The sequence below is a fragment of the Typopeltis vanoorti genome, chromosome 24 (assembly GCF_054136105.1).
Source record: "Typopeltis vanoorti isolate ZY-2024b chromosome 24, IOZ_Tvanoo_1.0, whole genome shotgun sequence".
In the NCBI taxonomy this organism is placed as follows: Eukaryota; Metazoa; Arthropoda; class Arachnida; order Uropygi; family Thelyphonidae; genus Typopeltis; species Typopeltis vanoorti.
Window position 1 is genome coordinate 64767461 of NC_143572.1, and position 21487 is coordinate 64788947.

Consider the following 21487-nt stretch of genomic DNA (forward strand, 5'->3'; position numbering starts at 1 on the left):
ATGGAAAGATGACTTTAAAAAGTGGTGATGGTAGGAACATTATAGAAGCAAATCAAATAGTTGAATTGCTTAGTGATCATTTTGCAAAAGTGTACCATCTTGGTTGTCATATTGCAGTGCCAAATGTGTCATTGACTGATGAGAGTCTAGAGATAGACGAAATAGAGGTGCTCAGTATGTTACAGAACTTTAATGCTAACACTGCCATTGGATTAGATGGCATATCAGCCCATGTGTTACGAGAATGTGCAAGAGAATTAGCATCTCCTCTAACCAGGCTGTTTAATTTAAGCCTCAGTTCTCGTAAAGTACCAATAGAGTGGAAAGAGAGGAAAATAATTCCACTGCATAAGGGAGGCTCCAAAACAGATGTTGCAAATTACAGACCAATCAACATATCTGGAGTGGTGGCTAAGGTTTTGGAGAAATTGGTAAAAATTAGAATTCAGGACTGGGTGGACAGCAATATAATATTTTATAAGGGGCAACATATTTTGTGAAGGGTAGGTCTTGCCTCAATAACTTGCTTACTTTCTATAATAAAGTAATAGTGGAATTGGATAAAAGAAATCCTTACTCAGTGATATAGGTGGACTTTGCAAAGGCATTGACAGGATTTCACATGAAACACAGTTGCATAAATTAGAGCAAATGGGTATGGATCTGAAGCTGGTGACTTGGATTAAAGTGTGGCTGGTGGATAGATATCAAAGAGTGGTTTATGGAGGAGCTGAGTCCAGGAGAAGGCAGGTGTACCTCAGAGCTCAGTGCTTGGTCCTCTATTGTTTAATTTATACATTAATGATATCGGGGAATAATTTGAAAGGAAATATCCACTTGTTTGCTGATGATGCAAAATTAGGAAGAGCGATAGTCAATTCAAATGAAGTAGATATCTTGCAGGATGACTTAAATAGGCTGACAGTATGGGTTAAGGTAAATGGCTGTCAGTTTAACATGGCTAAGTGTAAGGTGATGCACTTAGGGAGGATGAGATCATATGCTGTTTATTATATTAATGGAACTGAACTGCAAGAAATTGACGAGGCAAGGGAGTTGGGAGTTATTGTGTTTAAGTTTTAAAGGGCATATTGCAAAGGTTGCCTAAACATCACATCAAATTACATGGTTGTTGAAGAACACCCTGACAAGCAGGGATAAGGAAGTTATTGTTCTACTTTCAGGATTCAATCTTGGAGGGGGCCGAGCAACTCAAGATTTGATCTGGGGGGGTGGCGAGTTGAGTAGACGATTTGAGAATACACGCTATGCATTGCATATGAGCTATGACCGGTGATCTCCTCGGGCAAACGAAGTAGCGCTTGAGCATTACTTCGTTTGCCTTGCGTTCACAGTGGGCAGGATTCCCGAGAGCTATAGGGTATTTCCACCTTATGTGACCGCTAATTCATAAGTAGCATAGAAATAGAAGCCACGACACAACATAAATTAAAAAAAAAAAAAAAGAATTTTAATTAGGAAAATATTTTTGGAAATTTTTCTAGTGTTTTTTCCTTTTTCTTTAAGGGGGGCATGCCCCTTGGCCCCCCTCCCTGGGTGCACCAATGCATTAGTAAGACCACATTTAGACTATTGCATACAGATCTGGTTACCTGGATTTCTTAGTGATGAAGAAATTGTGGAGAGGACTCAGAGGTAGGTTACAAAGATTGTTGCAGGTCTGTGGGATGTTCCCTACGAGGATAGATTGAAGATCTGTGGGCTCCAAAAACTAGCTGATAGACGTAGGAGAGGCGATATGATAGAGGCATATAAATTATTAAAGTGATTTTAAGGATTGATACTGATGACTTTTTTAAGACCAGTGCAGGAAGAGAGAGAACAAGGGGCCATCCCTGAAGATTGTGTAAGAGTGTGGTTAACAAGGGTGTTAGGACTAGATTTTTTGCTTGGAGGGTTTTGAATGGGTGGAATGAATTGCCAAACAGGTTGTGAACAGCTTTAAATACATTTTTAACATGAATCTTAGATTATGCCATGACCCAAATGAATGGAAAGATGACAAATTGTTACACTTCATAAAAGGAGGTGATACAGTGGTGTACTTGGATTCTGCAAAGGCTTTTGATAGACTGCCACATAACAAGCTTTTAAATAAATTGAAACAGATGGGATTAGATAACAGACTTTTCTGTGTTGGATCAGTGACTGGCTGTCAGATAGGTATCAGAAAGTTGTATATGGGTTGCAGTATCTCGAAAGAGAAAGTTCACCAGTGGTGTGCCACAAGGGTCGGTTTTGGGGACATTGTTGTTCAATTTGTATGTTAATGATATTGGGTTGGGTATGTTACTAGTGATATCCAGCTGTTTGCAGATGATGCAATGGGGAGAGCAATGCACAGTCAGGCTGATGTTAATGCCTTACAAGAGGATTTGAATAGATTGCATGAATGGGCAGGTAAGTGGAACTGTCAGTTCAATGTTGCCAAGTGTAAGATTTTGAGATTTGGTAAGGAACGATGGGATGCAAAGTATACACTTGGTGGGGAAACTTTAACAGAAGTAGAGGAGATGAGAGATCTAGGAGTGATGGTGGACAAGGACCTGAAATTCAGGGTCTGCATTGCACAAGTTGTGAAGACATCACATCAAATAATGGCAATGATGTGGAGAACCCTGACATGCAGAAATAGAGGTTATGATTCCATTGTATAATGCCTTGATCACATATCATTTATATGTGATCGCCTCATATGGATTATTATGCACAGATTTGGTCGCCGGACTTTCATGGTGACGAGGATATGTTGCAAAGGGTACAGAGAAGATTCACAAAGGTAGTCAGTGGTCTTTGGAATGTGGAGTACAAGGACAGATTGAGAGAATGTAAGTTGCAGAGCCTCGTGAATAGGAGGAAGAGGGGGGGGATATGATTGAGACATATAAACTGGGCAGGGATTGTTATCAGGTAGACATGGAAGAGATTTTTCATAGAATTGGAGAGGAGAGTAGAACAAAAGGCCATTGCTGGAAAATGTATAAGGAGGGTGTGACCAAAGGAGTGAGAAGCAAGTTCTTTGCATGGAGGATGGTTGGTGAGTGGAATGCACTGCCTGAGTGTGTTATGGACACATTGAATCAGTTTAAGTCGCGGTTGGATGAGCATTGCATACAATAGTGAGTACCTCCCATGATGAGTCTCTGACTCCATGGAGGTTGGGTGTTGATAATAATAATAATGATGATGATGATAATAAGACTAATGCATCAAATTATAGGCATTGGCCTATAATTCTGGAGTTGAGGTCAAGGTGTTGGAGAAGCTATGAGGACGAAGATTTAGAACTGGGTAGACAGCAGAAGAATTTTCTTTAATGGACAGCATGGATTTGCTAAAGGAACATCATATTTTAGGAATCTGTTTACTTATTATAACAAGGTGACGAATACATTGGATGAGGAGGATGCATATACAATGATATATCTAGATTTTGCAAAGGATTTTTATTGATTGCCACATGACAAACTAGTAGTTATATCGGAACAGATGGGGTTGGATAGCAGATTAGTGGATTGAAGACTGATTGTCTGGTAGGTATCAACTGTTTGCTAAAATTCTCAGGGAGTGATATCCCAGAAGAGGAAAGTCAATAGTGGCATGCCCCAGGGGGCTGTTTTGGGACCATTGTTGTTTAATTTGAATGTAAATGATGGAAAAGGCTTAAATGGTGATATAAAGTTGTTTGCAGAAGACGCCAAGTTGAAGAGAGTTATGAGAAGTAGAGCAGATGTAGCTTTGCAAGAGGACCTAAATAGACTGAATGGGCGAGTATGTGGGGATATCAGTTTAATGGTGCAAAGTGTAAGGTTTTAAAATTTGGGAAGCAAAGATGGGATTGCAGAGTATAAGATTGTTGAGGATATTTTAAAGGAGATGGTGGTGGAGAAGAAGGATTTGGGGTTATGGTGGATTGGGACTGGAAATTTCGTGGACATTTTGCTAAAATTGTGAGGACAACGCAGTAGATTATGGCAATGAAGCAGAGAACACTACTTCATTGCTTAATTGATAAATAAGGATGCCTTAATTCCACTGTACAAGACACTTTGAACAGGTGGCATATGGATTGTTGTAGAGGGTTCAAAGACAATTGATTAAGTTGGTTTCTGATCTCTGGAATGTGAGGACAGACTGAGAGAATGCAAATTACAGAGCCTAGTGGACAGAAGGAAGAAAGGAGACATTATTGAGACATATAAGTTGGTTTATTTATTCATTCATATGGAGTTTCCTCCTTTTCTCCCCAGTCCCTATTGGGGGCGAGTTAAGCCCCCTCATGGGGGATTAAGTATTTATATTTATGACTATAGATCCATGTGTGTTCACAAGGCGGCCTGTTTGCAAGATGAAAAACCCCACATAAACTGGTGGAGCAGATGTAAAAAACCCTGCTGTCCATGCTCAAGACCGGCTAACTTGCCTATGGCTGAGGAAGATCCTTAAGCTCCTCATGTCACCAACAGGAATCGAACCTAAGACACTCCATCCCCAGGCATATGGTTTCAAACTGCAAAGCCACTAGTATCCAATGTAAATCTGGATTTTGAAGTATTAGTATTTCCAATCTTTTGGAAAGTTCCATGCATTCATATTTATTCAGATTAGGCTGATTTCTGAAAGTAGCTGTAGATTCTTAAAACAGTCTTTCTTGTCTAAACTTGCTACAGTGCAGCATGGTAGTTCTTTTCCCAACTGCTTCTAAGAATAGGATTTAAAGCCTGGGCTGCAAGACCTGACTGACCAGTCATGCTTGCCAAGTCCTTAGTGGAAACAAAAACCTGTTAGGAGATTGTCTTTCTCACGGAAAAACAAAATTTACGAACAGACATCAGGAACCACTATGTGGTATCCCTTCAAACCTAACATGAAACCAAATAAGAGAACATATATGTTCTCTTATTTGGCTTCATGGCTAAAGTATAGGCACGTTACTCTTTACTTTATCCACAGAACAGTGTAGATCCTAGAATCCGATTTATGATGGAAAAGGGAACAAACAATAGTCTAGCCTGCCAAACAGTATGCAGGAAACCAATTCATACAGGCAGATAATATTCACAAAGTTTCTCATCATCTCCCTCACAACAATATGGTATCAAAAAATAACCAACAGAACCTACAATCTTTGTTCCAATGAGGCATCTCTTACAACACAATTCATCACTCATACATACACACACACACCACAGCTTACTATCTAATGGCTACAATTGCTACAGAATAAAAATAAAGACTCAATCCTTCACCACCACTCAAAAAAATCCACGACCTTCCCTTCACAGGATTTCATTAATGCTATCATCATTCCCTAGGTCTGAAGCACATTAGAAAAAATAGCCTGAATTTTTAAGAAATGCAACCTCTGCAGAGATTTCAAGTCCTACTTGAAACCGGCACCCATATCCATTCCACCAAGAATCAACTCCCTCCTCTCTCGATTGCTGGTATATAGTTTCTTGTTCTGGAAAGTTGACTTACTATGGACAAATGGGAAGATCAGCCACCATGTGCACAGAACATAAAAAAACATATGCAATCATGACTATGGCCAACCAGTCCTGCAGACTATGTTTTAGATACAACTCATAAAATCAATTAGAAAAAAAACACCATGCTCCTTCATCACAGAAAGTTTAGAAAAGACACTGTCATTATAATCTTCAACTACCCTCAGAAATCAGTGTAATCTGAATATGGGTGCATGAAATACTTCCCAAAATATTTTGCAACCAATCATTTGGAATCCCAGTTTACAACAGAGGCTTTCAGCCAAAGAGGGTAACCCACCTAGTTGGGACTAGCATTTTGTCTGCATGCTTCACTTAGTTCAATGTTGCCTGTGTGTGTGTGTGTTGCAGATTTATATTTTACTCCCTGAAGACATAAGAGATGAAATAATGAAAGAATTAAATAGTGTCTTTGATCCTTTCCTATGCTGTTCTACTTCATCAAGCCTCCAACAAGAGTAGAAAGGTAGTGGAGATCAGGGGTGGCTCGTACATAGGCACTGCAGAACTGCAGCACCCCCAATTTTTCTTGATATATAAATATATTTATTAATTTATTTAAATTTGCTTGTAATATTTAATATTATCATCAACAATCCTATACAATTATCTTATTTTGTAAAAAAAAAAAAATAATAATCCATCTTGTAGCACTTGGAGGGCGAAGGACGATAGCAGCACTGTGTTTTCACACAGTGTCATATTGCTACGCGCACAAGCATATGCACATAATAGTGAGGTGCGAGCTATTAGTGTAATGCGGCACTGTCCGTCATGCAGTTCCATTGTTGTTTATATGCAGTATGCACCAGTAGTAGAGTGTTTGTAGTGCTTATTGTGCTTACTCCATCTCTTTAAATATCTGGACATTACAATTAAAGATATAACATTTGTTATAGTAATTTTTAAGTAATTTCTCATTATATTAAACCGTATAATTTTATCGATAATAAAGAATATTTTTTCATGAAAAAACAAGAAGAATATTTTGTTTTCAGGTACTTTTGAATTATACCAAACTGTATAATTTTATCGATAATAAACAATATTTTTTCTTGTTTAAGTTTTTTTTTTTAATTTTTACCATAATTTTGATATTTTATCCAAACCTGTATACACTGTACTTACAGTGTGTATGTATATTTCGAAAGTTGCAGCACCCCCCCATGATTTCAAGCCATGAGTCGCGACTGCTGGTGATAGCAGTTGAATTGCAGTTAAAAGAGTAGGAGACAGGGGTGTGGGTAGCAGTTCAATTAAGACAATCTAGGATGATATTATCGCCGGTGATTTGAATTTGTGGAATATTATTCAGTGCACTACATGCGAAATTTATGCGTCAAGAAAATTGAAGAATATGTAGGAGGAAATTGAAATTGGAGAGAAAATATGTATTAAGTGCTTTAAAAGTGAGTGTCTGTTCGGTGAAAAAAATGCAACAAATACCAATGATAAGATGGAAAATGATGTTAACAATGTCGAACATGCAGCCATGGAAAAAGAGAAGAACGAAATGGATATCGATAAAGAAATAGTGCACTTAAATGTTATCCTTCATAGGACAAAGCATGAAATTGAAAAAAATGCAGAAGTGGCAAGAGTTAAGCAGGGCTGAAGAAAGAAAGAAGCAGGTGATCTGAAAGAATAATAAAGACTGACTGAACAAACAAACAAACAAAACGTTAAGGAGAAAATTATGTATGGAGACTCAATAATCAGGGGAATACTTAATGAAGGTATGACAAAATCATGTTTCCCTAGAGCAAAAATTCATGATATTAGCCATGCTATCTGGATGCAAAAAGGTAAGTAGAAGGAAATGATTGTCTTGGTTGGTACCAATGATTTGAGAGACGACAAGTATTCTATGAGAAAGGATGTAAAGGAGTTGTTAGAAGAGACAAAAACTGAAGAGCGAGAAGGTGAAGATTGTAAGTCTCCTACCATGCTATGATAGAGGTGAACTGAGGAGGAGGGTATTGATAGCCAGTGAGTCTATGTGTAGATTGTGCAAAAGGAATGATGTGAATTTGTGGATCTGTGGTCTCTGTTGTACAATGCAGATGGACTGCATCTGAATGGTTTTGGTGTTAGGCGTCTGGAAGAGAGCTTTGTTCACCGAGCATGCTGATGTGCAAATTCAGGGAAACTTAAGCAATTAGGGTGGAAGCAAATGAGTTTGTGTCAAGACACCTATGAAGCAAGTGAGTGTGAGAATGACCAAGTGAGGAATCTAATCTCCCAAGAAAAATTATTGAATAGGATAATCAATTCAAGAAGTAAAGGTGGGTGGGGGAATAAAAGGATGTTGGTGTTTCTGTATACTAATGCCAGAAGTATCAGGAACAAGATGGAGGAGTTTTTGGCATCAGTGCAACCTCGCCAAAAGTTATAGGAGTATAGTGAGACTTGACTAACAGTAGATGATGTAGTTAAAGGGAATGTATGTGAAAGGTTTAATATTTTCGGGGAAGATAGAGAAGATAGGATGGGGGAAGAGTACTGATGATTATAGCAAATGAATTGCAACCAAAAAGAACAGGAGACAGGCAGGAGGGTGGCTGTTCATTTGAAGCAATCTGGTGCGAGATTAAGACCAGTAAGACAAAATATACAGTTGGTTGTTGCTACAAGCCAGGGAGTTCCACAGATGATCTGAAAGACATGCATTGCCAAATTAGGCAGAAAGGAAATAGAATTTATACACCTGCTCAGAGATAATTACTTAAGGCAGCATGTGATGGAGGGGAATAGGGGTGGGAGAGTATTGGACCAGGTCAAAAGATAAGAAGAGCTATGCATAACCAAGTTGACATCGCCTCCAATTGGTGAAAGTGACCATGCCATCTTGACTTGGGAAATTGTAAAACATGAAACATAAGAATATTCTATCAAGCAGTAGTGCACTCAGAGAGAAGGTCAAGGGGCCCTAGCCCCCCCCCAAAGAAAAAGAAAAAAAAAAACACTAGAAAAATTTCCAAAAATCTTTTCCTAATTAAAATTCTTTTTTTTTTTTTTTTATTTATGTTGTCTCACATCTTCTATTTGTATACTACTTACAAATTAGCAATCATTGCAGATGCTCAGTTGTAGGTCATATGTGATGCATAGTGTGTATTCTCAAATCGTCGACCCCCACCAAGATTAAATCTTGAGTGCGCTACTACTATCAAGAAGGGATATTTGTGGAACTATAAGGCAGGTGATTATGACATGCTTAGGAAGAAGCTTAAATCTGTACAATGGCATAAAACACTGAAAGTTAAGAATTTTAGTAGTGCATGGGATATAGTTAAGGATCACCTAGAACAGGGGTCAGTAAACTTTTGAGACGGAAGAGCCAAACCTGTTCCTCACAACAATTTAAAAATTATTCGAGAGCCATAAATATATTTTTACAAATAAGGAAAATTTAAAGTAATATTATAGTAAATTTATAGTAATATATAACAAGTTATAATATTAATTATATCTTTATTAAATGAAGAATGGTTTTAATCAGTGTGAGCAATGAGCTTGCATTTCCTTACAAAGTTTTTGTATGTCCAGTTTGTAACTATTCGTTTTTAATTTAAGGCATGAATCCAAGTTGGCATCAGTAATATGGCTTCTCAATTTACATTTAATGAAATCCATGTTAGAAAACAATTGCTCACATAAATATGTAGACCTGAAGATACTGAGAACACCAAATGCAAATTTTTTTCAACTCATGATATGATATGAGTCTGGAAAACTATTCAAAGTATTGAAAATCATTGAGTCTGCCTTCTGTAGTTTAGTTCTTTTATTGCAGCCTGCTTGCACTGTGAAATCAGACTGCATTTTTCTTTTTCCAGTTCTTCTATTTCAGTACCAAACTTCGTGGCATCTTAGTGCCACGAAGTTTTGCGAGCCCTATAAAACAAATGAAATCACCATTATGTGAATAAAATCCTTTAAAAATTTTATAAATGAAACTAAAATAGTTTATTAATTATATGAAGAGCCAAAGGCTTCAATTCGGCAACATGAACTTATTTAACGTAAGGGATATTGCATCCCATATTGTTTCTTAGCCGAATAAGAAACTCAAAGAGTATCATGCTGAAAATAGAAACTATATAAAGTTCGGCGATTCCAAGCATAAGCAAATACCTGGATAGCAGCACCTGACCCATTTGGTGTTGCAAACTGAGGCAACTCATAGAAAGGGTGGAGCAAGCTCCGATCACTATTCTTGGTATTTACCCATAATGTGAACTTAGCTCCTAGGAGCTGCATTACTGTTCTACATTATGAGAGAAGGCCACTACCCAGACCGGTTTCAACCTTTATTGAGGTCTCATCAGTGAGCAGGTAGACCTAGTTAATACCAAGTTTGAAGCGAACAGAACCTTCTAGGAGCTAAGTTCACATTACGGGTAAATACCAAGAATAGTGATCGAAGCTTGCTCCACCCTTTCTATGAGTTGCCTCAGTTTGCACTACCAAATGGGTCAGGTGCTACTATCCAGGTATTTGCTTACACTTGGAATTGCCGAACTTTATACAGTTTCTATATTTGGCATGAAACTCTTTGAGTTTCTTATTCGGCTAAGAAACAATATGGGATGCAATATCCCTTAACTAAAATAGTTTTATTTTCATTTTCCCTTCAGAGCCACATGTACGTACCCAAAGAGCCGCAGGTGGCTCGCGAGCCGCAGTTTGCTGACCCCTGACCTAGAGGAAGTAGTATTAAATTGTGTACCTAGAGCAGTGTTTCCCAACCTTTTTAAAGTGCAGACTCCCTGTAGCGAATGTTAATTCACTGCTGCCCACATAAAATCCAAAATGGAAATTTTTTATATTTTACATATCATAAAGTTGAAGTAATAAATTACAATTATACAACACTAAATGTGTCATTTATGACAATGCAATACTGTTATAAATGGAGATATTCGGAAGAATATGAACATATCAATTAGGCCAGGTGTGAACAACATGATAAGATAAAGTTTAATGAAAAAAAACTATCCCACAGGTTGGGAAACACTGACCTAGAGTAAGGACGGTTAATCAGGTAGGAGTTAGATGGATGAGTAATATCATTAAGCATGAGCTGCACAAGAAGAAAATGCGAAAATGCTAGGGAGGATATATAAAAAGAAAGGTGACCAGTAAATTCATGAACAGTACAAATCTCAGGCAAGAAAGGTGACAAGCATGGCAAAGAAGGCAAAATCAGATAATGTGAAGAATTTAGCCGAACAGGCGAAAGGAAATCCTAAACACTTCTTTCATTATGTGGCAAATAAGAGGAAGAATGACTATAGAAGATTAACCTTAATGAGTGATGATGGCCATGAGGAGGCAGAAGCACATAAAATAGTCGAGTTACTGAGTGACCACTTCGCAAGCATATATCTTCCTAGTGAGGTTATTGGTTTAACCTATGTGACAGACACTAATGTGGGAGGTGGATAAATTGGTGGTTCTTAGGATATTGCAGAATCTCAATGTAAATAGAGCTGTGGGATTAGATGGAATATCAGCTAAGGTTTGCAAGAATGTGCAAGGGAACTGGAAATGCCTTTGACTAAACTGTTTAATTTCAGCCTCAGCTCTGTTAGAGTTCCAAGGAAGTGGAAAAAAGGCAAAATTATTCCTTTGTATAAGGAATAATTTTGTTCTAAGGCAGGTTCTAAGACTACAGTAGCAAATTATAGACCAATCAGCAACACAGGCATGGTGGTAAAAGTACTAGAAAAATTGGTAAAAAAAGAGAATTCAAGAATGGGTAGATAAAAATATTTATTTATTTATTTATTCGTATGGTATGAATATCAAAACATGCAGTACAATACACTTTAATAATATATAAAATTAAAAGTCAAAAGTCATTTTAAAAACCAATAAAATTAAAAGGTTACATCCATATTGGTCAGATAGTTCATAGCTTCGGGTGTAGCACTTAAAAAGTCCAATTTGTCTCCTGAATATGCTCTGAGATAACACTGAGTCACAATATGGTTCACAGTTTGTCTCTAACCTCCACAATCACAATGCGGGGATGGTCGTTTACCCCATTTAAAAAGCATATCCTCACATACACCATGATCAGTTCGTATTCTTTTAAGCTGAGTCCAGGATTTTCGTGGGAGGTGTGAGCAAGCATCAAAACTTTCTTGTAATTCATTGAGATAAAATTTTGTGATGTCATCTGTATGGCTCTCCCACTGTTCTTGCCACTTTTGCTTCAAGTCAAAGTTAGAATGTAGTAGTAGTTGGGCTAATTGTAGTGGTGGATGTCTTGATCTCAATCGTCGTACACTTAAGTCTGGGAAATCTAAATGTATTGGTAGGGTTGTGTTCTCCAAGATTTTCTTATACTCCTGTAAGAGAGCCTTAGTCCTGCGCAGATTCAGTGGAACAATGTTACTAAGAGCTGGAAGCCAGTGTGTGGGCACATTGATTTAATTGTGCCAGAAATCAGTCTCATTTTATTATTTAGTTGGCTACCAACAAGTTTAACATGTGTGCTATTTAGCCACACTGGTGAGCAATATTCGGCTACAGAGAAAACTAGACCAAGAGCAGTAATCCGCAGATTATCGGCTGTTGCTCCCCATGTCGTGCCTATTAGTTTTTGTATTATGTTGTTATAGGTTCTTAACTTAGCAAAAACGTTTGTTAGGTGTTGCTTGTAAGAGAGCGTGCGGTCCAGGGTAACGCCCAAGTACTTTGGAAACTTATTGTGTCGTAGTCAATATCCTTCAAAGAAGATATGTAAAGTGATATCTGCCATGTGATTATTAAGGTGAAAGCTTGATACTTCTGTTTTGTCTGGATAGAGCTGGAGCCTCCATTATTTATAATATTCACCTATAGTTTTCAGATCTTTTGTAAGTACGTCTTCAGCCTGACTCATGTTTTTGTGTCGAATGGCAATTACAGTGTCATCAGCATAACAGAACTTGCGTGGGATGGTAGCAGGCAAGTCATATGTATATAGGTTATAAAGTAAGGGTGCCAATACTGGCCATTATTAAGTTTTCGTTGTCGGGACATTTTATTTCCTAATATAACTTGAAAGAAACGTTCAGAGATCATGGAGGAAATTAAGTGTGCAGTCCGTTTACATGGGACAATGCTAAGAATTTGTATATAAGACCTTCACGCCATACTGTATCATAGGATGCTGTTAGGTCCAAGAAGACAGCTGATGTTTTATCTTACTTCTGAAATCCAGCTTCTATGTATGATGTTAAAGCGAGCAATTGATCACAGCAACCACGTTTTTCTCTAAAACCAGCTTGTTCAACCGGGACATGCTGCATAATTGGTGTGGACAATCTGTTGTACAGAAGGCGTCCTAACATTTTATAGGTGCAACTCAATAAAGCAATAGGTCTGTAACTTTTTGCCTCCTGGGGTGGTTTTCCAGGTTTAAGAATAGCAACTATTTTTGACTTCATAAACTATCTAGGTAGTTGGCCTGTCAATAATATATCAGAAAAGAATTCACAGAGCCATTTTATAGTATTTGGCCCTCTATTAATCAGAAATTCAGGATGGACACCATCGAAGCCTGGGGCCTTGCCTGCTTTGATATCGTTTATGATGGCTTTTGCTTCATCTATAGTGAAGATTGAGGCATATTGTGAGAAAGCAGGGGCATTTATTTTTAAAGCTCTAAGTTCTTTCTTAACTTTCTTGGTATGTTCATGGTCCCTAGGTGCCCTTGATATATTAACGATTTTATTAGCTATTTTCTCAGGGGAGATGATTGTGCTTTTTCTTTTAGGTAGATTAGTTGTGGATAATTGTTGGAGAAGATTCCAAGCTTTTCTACTTGATCGTTTGAAGTCAAGGTTTTCAACCGTATCAATACATTTTGTTTTCGAGATGAGTTCAGGCTATGTAGTAATTCATCTGCTATTTCAGGATCTTCACTTTTCAGGAACTCTCTGTAGAGATGTTCACTCTCTTCATTCCATCCAGAGATGGAATGACTGCTCCTACAAATCTCTTGTACTCTGCAACTCTAACAGGTATCCACAGAACACATTTATCCAATTCATTCGCAAAATTTCTCCAATTTGCTTTTTTAAAATTCCAACACGGTCGTGGAAAGGATCTTGCTATAGGTAGTGTCATACCAATTTCCAGTAACACCGGTCGATGTTGACTGTGTGGGAAGTTAGAAAGTACATATCGTTTTGCTGGTAATGTTTGCCCTTCTGTGTTTATTGAAACAAAACATAAGTCTGGATTAGACTCTGTTTGCCATGCTGATCATCTAAAGGTGTTTCTATCTTTGGCATCAAATACAAGGTGTATATTATTTATTTCTGCCCATTGAACAAGGGTAGTCCCGCAGTCATTGTTATCATGGTACTTCCATTCTTCATGATGGCTATTAAAATCACCAATCCATACTGTTGGATGTTGATAAGTAGGTATCACATCTATAGACCATGATGTTAAAGGTTTATAGACATTGACTATTGTTATGTTGTGAATTTTCACACTCACAAGATGGGTATCGTGATCACATCTCATTGTCAGGATAGAAGCATTTTCTATATCATCCTTGATATATGTTGTAATGCCATAATTCCGGTGGTATGTAGCACCAATCAGAGTGTAACCAGTTATTTTTCCTCTTCTATTAAGGTCGTCTTTGTTTTCAGCATGTGTTTCTTGAAGAAGCATAACGTCAATGTTATTTTCTTGTAGTATTTTGCAGAGATAGTCACATTTTGCTCTGTTAATTCCCTCGATATTCAGTTGACATATCTTAAGGCTAAATCCCAGTTTTTTGTCAGCATCATCAATAAAATTAGAAAAATCAGTATTGTTTGACTGCATGCCTGAGCCAAGAGAACTAAGTGTTAGACTGGCTGCCAAATCGCTCTAGCTCAATTAGCATTACCCAGGGTGCACCACGAGGAGGCGAGTTAGATTACACCCCTATTATGATAAAAATATGATACTGTATGAGAGTCAACATGACTTCATGAAGGGTCAGTCATGACTCAGTAATTTACTGACTTTTTATAATAGAGTAACACTGAATTGAATAAAGGAAATGGCTACATGATGATTTTGATGAATTTTGTGAAGGCATTTAGAATACCAAATGGAACACTGTTATGCAAATTAGAACAAATAGGGATGGATAAGTGGGTGGCAGCTGGACAGATATCAAAAAGTAGTATATGGACGTGCCAAATCGATGTGAAAACAGGTGAGTAGTGGTGTGCCACAAGGTATAGTGCTGGGACCACTGCTGTTTAATTTGTACATAAATTATTATTATCATCATTATTCATGCCACCATGGAGTCAAAAGACTCGTGGGAGGTCCTTTCTAAGAAACACAAAGTCTATCATACCACTCCTTAAATGCATTGACCGTTCTTGCTCTCACCACTCCATCAGGCAATGCATTCCATGGTTCAACCACCTTCCATGCAAAGAAACCACTCCGCACCCTCTTTCTCACAGTTTCCTTTCATAAATTTCCATAACTTCCAGGGATGGCCCCTTGTCATGACTCCTTCCCACTGTTCAACCAAGCTAAAGAACTTGCCACTGTCAACCCTGTAACCACTTCTCAATAGTTTAAAAGTCTCAATCATATCACCCCTCCTTCTATCCACTAAACTCTGCAGTCCACACTCTCTCAGCCAATCCTCATAACGAACATTGTACAGTCCCGACACCATCTTTGTTATCTGCCTTTGTACCCTTTCCACAGTTAATTTATCCCCTTAAATCCTGGGGACCAGATCTGAGAACAGTTCTAAGTGTGGTCTGATCAGTCTTATACAACAGAATGATAACCATTTTATCTTTGCAGGTCAGTGTCCTTCTCATTATTGCAGCAATCCTCTGTGTTACCTTCACTACCTTTGCAATATGTCCCCTAAATTTCAGGTTTCTATCAATCATCAAACCCAGATCTCTTGTCTCTCCTACTTCCTCCAGTTTAACTCCTCAAATAGAGTATGCACTGTCCCAAACCTCAAGACCTTACATTTTGCTGCATTAAATTGACACCCCATTCATTTGCCCATCTATCTAGCTTATTCAAATCCTCTTGCAAGGCTACCACATCTGCACTATTACTAATAACCTTCCCAGCTTCCATCATCCGAAAACAAATGAATATCCCCTTGCAATCCACAGACAATGTCATAGGAAATAAATGATATAGGAAATAACCTGAAAGAAAATATCAGTTGTTTGCTGATGATGTGAAATTAGGAAGAGTAATAGTTAATCAAGGGAATGTGAAGAGCTTGCAAGACAATTTAAATAGGGCTGGCAGTATGTACAAAATTTAATGCGTTTCAGTTTAATGTCGAGAAATATAAAGTTATGCATTATGGATAAACAGATTACAAGCCATGTATCACATTGATGGCACTGTACTCCAGGAAATAGATGAAAGTAGAGATTTAGGAGTGGTGGTAAACAGAGGGTAAAAATTTTGAGGCCATATTGCTAAGGTAGCCCATAAGATTACTTGGCTAGTGAAGAACACATTAACAAGTAGAGATAAGGAAGTTGTAATTCCTCTTTATAAGGCCTTGATACACTCACATCTGGATTACTGTGCTCAAGTCTGGTCCTCCTGGGTTTCTTGGTGACGAGGAAGCTGTGGAGAGGATTCAGAGGCGAGTGGCCTGTGGAGTATTACCTACGAGGATAGACTGAAGGTGTGTAGATTGCAGAAGTTGGTTGATAGGAGAAAAAGAGGGGATATAATAGAAACATTTAAGTTTCCTAAAGGAATTTATAGGATAGATGCAGGGGATATATTTCAGCACTTGGCTAGAGGGACCAGAACAAGGGTCATCCCTATAAGTTGAATAAAAGTTTGGTCAGTAAGGGTGTGTGATGACTAGATTTTTTGCATGGAGAGTGGTGAATGAGTGGAATGGGTTGCACAGTCATTCATTTCAGACAATTATTTAGACTACAACCATGTTAGAAATAATTATTTTAATTTCCCAATGTTTCGATCTTCATATTAAGGTATCATCTGCAAAATAACCATTGATCAAATCATTGTCTCTTTAGCATACTATGTGAAATGTAATATAGTTTGTCTCTGTATATATATATATATGTTGTATACCCCGATGATGATCTTATTATGAAGCTCAAAACATTGGGAAATTAAAATAATTATTTCTAACACGGTTGTAGTCTGTAATTTGTGTGAAATTAATGCTGATCACCATGTAACACTAAAGGAAAAGGTTGCCACAGTCAGTTGTGAGTGCTTTGTCTGTTAATGGGTTCAAGGAAAGGTATGATAGATTGGATCTCCCACAATGATTCTTCGGATTCCATGGAGGTGCCCTTATTATAATAATAATCATAATAATAATATATGCCAGCGATGATGTAGGAGACATATCAGCAAATTAACACAATGAGTACAGATCGAATTATGGTGGAATGTGATCACATGGTAGGAAAGAAATGTTATTCATACACCTAAATGATAATTGCTTCAAAGAGCATATAACAGATTTGAATTGGGTATGAGTGTTGGGTCTGGTCATGAGATCTGTCCATAACAAGATTACTACGTTGTCTCTGGTTGGAAAGAGTGTTCATGCAGTTTTGACTTGGGAGGTTATGAAATGTGGAATCTTCAGTTAAGAAAGGGTGTATGTGGAACTACGAGGAAAGTCATCATCATAAATTTCCCAATACAAACCCCGAAGGTGTGTTCATGTCAGTATGACAGCACTACATCATTAAGTTTACATTATTAATCTCATATCAGCAACCTTTCTTCACCCATTTTATTTAAGTGGCCATACCACCTTAAATTAGCTCTGCTAACGCATTCTTGAACGCTAATAATGTCAAGTTCCTTTCTAATATCTTCATTTTTAATATAATTCTGCAATTGATGCCAACAGCTCACCCCCTAATTTTTCTCAGAACCCTCATCTGTGGTCTCTAGTCTATGATCAAGTGCTTCATTTCTAACCCAACTCTCAAATCCATAACATAATACTGGTTTAAACATTGTCTTGTATACTGCTAGGTTGATGTTTTGACTAATTTCTCTCTTATTCCATATAAATTTATTCAGCTGGCTACCCAACATACTAGCTTTGCTTATTCTATTGTCTATTTCCAGATTTAACCTGCTATCTTCACTAAAAACTGTGCCTAAGCTCAAATATTTTACTTATTATATAGGATCTCCATTCAGAATGCAGCTGAAGTTTTCTATGCCCTTTCCTATTTGCATAGTTTTGGTCTTTTTATTGCTGATTTTCATGCAAAATTTGTTACAGCTGTTATTCAATTTAGTTAGTGAATCCTGGAGACTTGCACTAGATGTCTTTAGGACAACAACATCATCTATATAAAGCAAAGAGCAAGTTTGACATCAGATATGAATAGAGATCTTAAAGTTGGCCAACTGGATATATAGAATACAAGTCTATATACAAAAAGGCATGTAGATAAGTATACATATGAATGCCAGGAGTATCAGAAACAAAAGGGTAGTGTTCGTTAATACCTACAATTTGAGGCATAACATAATCACTAAGGCAACAAACACTGCTATTGGATGCAGATATAAAAACTGGTATTGAGTGTAAAGGGTACAGTACTTTTAGGAATAATAAACAGGATAGGAGAAGAGGTGTGCTACAAATGATATTAAATTATTTGGATCTTATTATGGTAGAACATAAGAACATCTAAACTTCAAACACAGTCTTTCTATCCACTCCCCATTTGTGTTCCTTCTCTCTCATTCTCTTCACAAGCTCTCCTATCCTACTTTCCTGCTGTTCCAGGTCATCTCTACTAATCCTTGCTTCCTCAAATCTTACATTCACTTCCTTACTTTCTCTCTCTCCCTTGTAGCAACAGTTTTTTCAGTCAACTCGCACCAAAGCAATTTGAATGTAGCCCAACTCTTTTATGCAACTCTATCCATCACACACATTTCACAAGATGGGTGCCACAAATAAATAATGTTAAGTACCAACTACATTTCTGTTTGGGATATGGCATCTTCATTAAAATTCACTTAAATTCACTTGTCTTTACCTTGACTAAAAAAAATTGACAAAAATTTATGTTAATAAAATAATTTTAAGTTAAGGATGTTTTAATGTTTAAAATTCCAAGAATCCTTGTAATTTTGTTAATTTGTAACTAAGCATGTTATGCAATACAGCCAAACTTCAGTAGTGTTTAATAATAGAGCCAGAACATTAAGCAGAAGGAATTTGATAGCTTTTAAATTTCAAAAACTACACCAATTTCATTTCGGATATCAAGAAATTGTTATCTTTTATTTTGACAAATCAAAAGCTGTATAATCAAGTATTCTTACCTAAAAAATTATTTAACATGCTCTTTGCGTATGCACGCGCTTGGTAACAGGCTATTGGTTGAACTTAAGTACCTCGTAAAAGTTGAATTTTTTTTGGTCGTAGTAAAGAAAACATTCACCTGAAAATTTCAAATCTTCGATAAAGTCATTCGTTACCTCTGAATTATGAAAGGTTCACATAATTTTTTAGGTTTCCGGCATTTTTTAATAATAATTCAGGCTCCGAAGACTGCACTCTTTTAGGTGTTGGTTAGACATGAAATTTTTGGAAGAAGGCGCCCACAACGAGGAGATGAAATTTGTTGTTCAGCTTGATGGAAAATGTGAATGCATGCAACGAATTCCCTTTCTTTGGGAATGGACAATCTACAGAGCTAGGTTAAAGCTATTGTTTGAACATACCTTTATCCGGGTAATACGAAAGTAACTTCACGCTTTACAGTTTTCCTTTACCTATAAATATCTTGTCCAACTAAACATAACTGCACGCTTCACATTTTCCATGAATGCAACAGCAAATTTAAACGCGCTGGCGATTTTGCAGTTCAAATATAATTTCATGGTTCATCAACACTTAAAAGAGTGCAGTTTTCATAGTTCGATATTTTTACAAAAACCACCAGGAGGTGAAAATGTTTTGTGGTTCTTTGCATAGTCCAGAGGTAATGAATGCCAGCAAAGGTAGGTCGATTGGTAGAGCCTCACAGTCCGTTTGGACTCTGATCAGTGCAGACGTGTTTTGTTGAGCTCCGCGTTCTTAGTGCTTTGTATAGGAACTGGGTGCGGCGTAAGCCGATTATATGTGCTGACGCCCGCGATCGCTAATTGCTGCCTTCCCGTAAAGATGCTTACTGTCGCGGGAACACCAGCAAGTAACTCTAGCGTACGTAGTATGGCTGTTGCTAAGGAGAATTCCAGCAAAAGAAACGGATGTAAGAAAAATTTATTGGAAAAAACTACAAGTTCTTCCATGGAAACCAACGTAGATATCATGTCATCAATAAACCTGCCTGAGGAACTGGACTGAACTAAAGCCTGCATTCTACATTGCGACCCGGCTGGCGCCTCATACACAGAGGAAGACATAATAGAAAGCCTCAAATCTAAGGTAAGAGGATCAGATGTCTGGCGCCTCGGTGTCCTCAAATATAATTATATTTTCCTTTATTAGCTTTAAGACACTTGCTGTGAAAGAATCATTTGTAAATTTTAAAGAATTAAATGTATGTAAACTAAAATGCAAATCCAAAAATCGTAAACTTGATATTATTATACACTGGTTACCCTGCCAAATCCCAAACAGGCTTGTGGCAGTGCACTTCGAAAAATTCGGAAAGATAGAATGCATTGAACACGTCACCTATAACACGAGGGACAAAGAGTGGGCATATGTCCTTTCTAACAAAAGAAAAGTAACCATTACATTGAATGAAGGCACCAAAACTGAAGAAATACCGTATGTTATAAAAGTACAAAAAATGACTGAATTAGTCATCAACCTAGGACATCCCCCTACATGCTTTTTATGTAGGAAGATTGGCCATTTAACACGTTAATTGCCAATCACGCGATATCGTGTGATGCGAGTCCTCACCTGTCGGCTGATCACGCGTTATCGCGTGGACGTCGCTTTCGAGTTTCTGAGCGGAATAGTATAGCGGCCACAGCGAAACGGGGCGTAATACGTAATATTTATATTCGCCACTAGGGAAGGGATAGACTTTCGTGGAGTGGGGATGGCCGCCAGCCATTGTCTATCGTTTATGTTAGCCAGTGCGGATAGTGGCGGCGTTCGGACGACGCGACGATTATGTTTAGTTATTCGTTGATTTAGTGTGCTTGAAGTTTGGTTTTTATTTATTTTGAGTATTGTTTTTGTTTTTTTTTTAATATGAGTGACCAACCAGGACCCTCGAAAAGACTCAGTGCAATGCTGGATCATGCAAAAAAACGTCTAAAAAGTATAGAGGTGGAAGAGTTATTACTGGATTCGGACGACGACTTTTATACAGGGAGTGATATCGATGATATAAACTATGAATTTGTTGATAGTGAAAGTGACTCGGAATCCGAAGAAGACGAAGCTTCGCAGTTGCAGGTGAAACAAAATAATGAGGTTGTAAATGAAGAACAAATATCCTTCAATCGAATTTCAGTTCGTCCCGTTTTTCCTTCTAGTTCTGCGACGCCATTTGCAATAACTGCGTCACCGCGTGCAGTTTCCAAGACATGGAGTACCGACTTCAGTTCTATGAGGGAAATTCCCTTTACTCGGACAAATGCACTACTAGTGCCAGCGCCGAATAATCCGAGGGATTATTTTGATTTATTTGTCAGTGAAGATTATTTACAAAAAATAGTCGATTGCTCAAATAGATACGCAGAAAACTTGAAAAATTCATCTAATCAGGTTCAGTCTCGAATTACACAATGGAAGTCGCTCACTCTGGAAGAACTGAAAATCTTTATTGGGTTACTATTACACACTAGTACAGCAAAAATGAATCGCGTTGTTGATTACTGGAAAATTCACCGTTTATATAAATCAGTTTTCCATCAGTATATGTCGAAAAATAGATTTCAAATAATTCTAAGATGCC

At 37.6% G+C, this 21487-nt stretch overlaps 1 protein-coding gene across 1 annotated transcript in view; it reads right to left on the minus strand.

The window, feature by feature from the left end:
- The window catches only part of LOC150093330 (uncharacterized), a 106005-nt gene extending 85869 nt beyond the window's left edge, over nt 1-20136 (minus strand). The window contains exon 1 of the mRNA XM_090413598.1: nt 18888-20136. The gene's annotated coding sequence lies outside the window, so the exon portion shown is untranslated. The remainder of the gene's footprint in view (nt 1-18887) is intronic.
- Nucleotides 20137-21487: the final 1351 nt, after the last annotated feature.